At 42.5% G+C, this 3922-nt stretch overlaps 1 long non-coding RNA gene across 1 annotated transcript; it reads left to right on the top strand.

Annotated features, from left to right (window-relative positions):
* The first annotated feature begins 594 nt into the window (after window positions 1-594).
* LOC124701866 lies at window positions 595-3659 on the top strand. Its single transcript, XR_007002251.1, has 3 exons — window positions 595-2972; window positions 3081-3383; window positions 3511-3659. It is a non-coding gene; the product is annotated as an uncharacterized LOC124701866 (long non-coding RNA).
* The last annotated feature ends 263 nt before the right edge of the window (window positions 3660-3922 follow it).

Genomic DNA, 3922 nt, shown 5'->3' with positions numbered 1-3922 from the left:
GCGGCGCGAAGCTTTTTTTCTGTGTTGACATCAAGTGACTATGGATCCATGATGAAAGTCGGAAGAAGAGAATTTCATGAAGGCCGGAGGGGAGGACTAGCTAAGGGAGGTTCAAGTCTCCGCGCTGTTGAGGGACTTGCTTGGTGTTCCGGGCTTCACAGCAGCCGGTATGAAAGTGGGGCGACAACACGAGTGAAGTGCGAGTCCTACCTTTCAGGGTGAAAACCCAAGGTCTGGCCTTAATTGGTTGTGCCTGGCAATGACCTTGGTGGAGGCATTGTTTTGAGAGCGGGGACTATCTTCAGGGTGAAAACCTAAGATCTTTGATCGGGCGACGACGGTGTTTGAGCACTGTTCCCTTCTTGGAGGCGTCGTTTTTGGAGAGTCTGTAATTCAGGTGTTGTCTTGGCGGTGGATGTATTGCTGCTGTTAGGCCCGAGATACTGTAGCGGGACTTTTGTTTTTTAGTTTCTTTTCTTGTTTTTGGCTGTGTGCATCCGTAGTGCCATTAGGGCGGTGTGTTGTTGCAGAGGCTGGGTGTAATTGGTATCTTCTTGATATTAATATATTCCCTTTATCGAAAAAAAATGTGCCTGCCTTTTCACCTATTCATTTTGACACCAGAAATATGAGTCGTTATCTTGCTGTCCCTCTTGGGATCTTCTGATCAGAGAAGGTTTAAGTTTTTTCAAATCAAATGAACCTGGTTTCCAGATCATGAATGATGTATACTCTGTTTCATCTTTCTAGCTTGTATACTCAACCGTTGCGCAAATTTTCCATAACAATCTGTAACACAATTTATCCTATGTTCTGTGGAAAATTGGTGGCAACAAATTTACTGAAGTACTAATGTTATGCTGGTGGCTTCTTTTAGTAGCCAACTTTTACTTATCGGGTCACCCTGTTGCTTTCTAATCTTACGAAAAAGGAGATTGAGATCGACTACTTTTATATCATAATAATATTGGAAAGCATCCATTCCTTGTCTTGCTAAATACATTTCAATATTTTAACATAAATCTGTAGAATTTTAATCAGCGCAGTTTATTGGGGGGTGTAAGGGTGGATGTGGACGTAAGGGAATCCGTGCCAGTTTGTCGTATCATAATTAATTAATTAAATTCTTACCACATTGTTACTTTGGCCTGACGTAAGAATCGTACAAAATCAGGTGTTTTTCTTCTGGGTGAGGTACTGTGATCAATTATATGAATGTGCCAATTTTGCCAGCCTTTTCCGCAGCAGTAGATTCACAGCTTTTGGTGTGTTTGGTGGCAATTATCAGGGTCACTAACTCCTATGGTGCTAGGACGGGGCCAAAAGTACTGAAAGATCATACTGTTAGTTCTACGGCTACTGCTTCTTGTTGGCATACTGCTGTTCAAAGCTGCTATGTTGTGAAAGTATTTTTATATGTTCAGTAATTTGGTGGCTGCTGATTTCTCTGTGGTCCATCTCTGGCTCTCTACTGCATTTTCTTAGTTATCTTCTAGTTGGCTAGAGGTTTTCCTGCATCCTTTGTAAATACATTGCATAAAGAGTTCCGTGTTATTATCGTTTTATGCTTTCTATGCTGCTGGAGGATATATTCATTGGTCATACAGTTCTTGCTGAGTTGTTTGTGGGTCTTCTTTATAAATGTGTCAGGACTTGTTAGTGCTTGGTTGTGTGTGCGATATATACCGCAAGATGAGAATCTGAGATTTGGGGAGTGGATGTACAAACCCACCACCCAGGTTCTATTTATGGTTTCTATTTATTATTTATATTTTCGGGGCTTTCCTTACATTTCTGTTTCAGAAAAGAAGAAAAGAGCACCTAAGACTTCAATGCATGCCATATTAAAATCACCATTTCAACTGCATCCAAGATTCTGTTCGATGTGATATGCTAAGTTTTGGTGATTGTGCCTGCTGTTGATACATGAACCAATTACCCAAGTGGCTGAGAACCGAGATGAGGATATGGTGATATGCTGGCTGTCACCGCTGACGGAGACAGGTGGTGCTTCTGTTTCTGTGGACTTTAAATTTTGGCCTTTTCCTTTTAAATGTTCATCCATCATTATCCAGAATAAATCCCTGCTTTACAGCACTAGGAGCCAGAATGAGGTTCTGAATACACCTGATTGCTTTCAATTCTGTACCACAGTGAATTAAATGTTCTGAAAATGCTAGGAAGCCAAGACCCTTATGCTGTTACTATTTACTCTTAGAGTAGATCTTCACTGGATGTGTGATAATTTCTGGTATTATACTAACTGGCAGAATCAGAATAAATATGTGGATAACTACTTGCAAAAAAATGCATTCTTTTCTACCATAGTGCACACCTTTCTTCTTCTTCTTCCATTGTTTGATTATGCCGAGATAGGTTTCTAAGACATTTTACAGAAGTCGAAAAGTAATGTGCACCAACATAAAGTGATGGTGTTCACCAAATACTTTGTAGTCACGGTTTCTTTACAAATCATTGATCAAAATTATGTAGCCTTGACGGAAAGTAAGGGAAATGAGGCGAGTCTCTGTGTGGCCATGGCAGGAAGCGCCAGCTGCAGGATCAAATGATAGGGGAAACTGTGGTCACGCATAGCAGGTTTTAGGAGTAGCAAGTCCAGCTGGAGTGGGGGCGGTGGCGAGACAAGCATTACACACATATAGCCACACCAGGCAGAATTGCCATATAAGTACCAGCAGATGCGTTCACCGTCGGAACATATCCTGTTCATGCCGATCCTGCAAGATATTTGGGAGTTGATTTTGGTGTGCCCCCACCAACTTGTTTCTGATATTCAGGTCTTGTGGTGGTTATTACACTGCATATGTCCCCTTTTTTTTCGATCCATGGCTGTGAACTATTTGTAGAAATACACACATACTTATATGTGGGATGTCACTTAATCGGCATGCTATTGTATCAGGTACAGCCAGATGAATCGAGGATCATGTATGAGATCACTGATTACAATGGTAAGCCATTGCAAGTGGGGGTAGAGCATGGAGGTCCAGGAAGAGGGTAGAAGAAGTCTTCTCTGGTGATGGGGTTGAAGCGGGCATCTGATACTTTTTTTTTCTCAGGTTTTCATTAACTTGATTCAAAGGATGATGCTTCTCGTATAATGTTCCCATTTTGTCACTTTATCCACGGGTATGCATGCTACCCAAGAACCAAAGCTTGTCGAGAGAAAAATTTCAATATGGAGGAGGGCCGGGTCCCGTGGGGTCTGGTAAATAAGTTGGCGTGGCTTGCAGTCCGTTTGCGGCTAGACATGCGGACGTCACAGTAGATTTGCGACATGAAGACTGCATCTGTTTGATCTGAATCAAGTCCCGAGTTCAGCTCGTGGCCCTGGGAAATGCTTGTTGTTTCTTACCTGACAGGTGCATGAATCCTGTCTGTAAAAGTATCCTTGTCGCTACTCGCGACTGTTGCTATGTTTATATTGGAAGAAAGAAAATGACTCTACATGTTGTGTCATGAGGCTGGAAACCATGTTTTTGTCCGCAGAAAATGGACCAATGCACGCTGTTGGTGGACCATGGCGATGGTCCTGAGATTTGGAGGTTTAAGCCGCGTAATTGCGATGGCCCGGCTGCATTCCGGTGATCAATTGCAACGTAACAAAATCGTGGAATTGGGTACAGGAAGAGGGCTAGATAGACAGTGGCTGTTTTCTGCAGCAGCTGCACAGTGCCTAGCTGCTGCTCAGGACCGATCGGTCCGTCGATCAAGGTGCCCACTAGCTGGACAACATCCTCTTTACGTTTGTGATTGGTTATCTTCGAAATATTAGCATTTGTGAAATATTACCCTTCGTGCTTGTCGCTTAATGGTACTAGGGGATAGCTATGTGAAATTGGGATTCATATCCATTTTCCTTGATACTCCTCCGTTACATATTGTTTGTTGCAAACTTAAA

This window comes from Lolium rigidum, chromosome 3, assembly GCF_022539505.1.
Source record: "Lolium rigidum isolate FL_2022 chromosome 3, APGP_CSIRO_Lrig_0.1, whole genome shotgun sequence".
Lineage (NCBI taxonomy): Eukaryota > Viridiplantae > Streptophyta > Magnoliopsida > Poales > Poaceae > Lolium > Lolium rigidum.
This window is presented reverse-complemented; position numbering and strand designations above follow the sequence as displayed.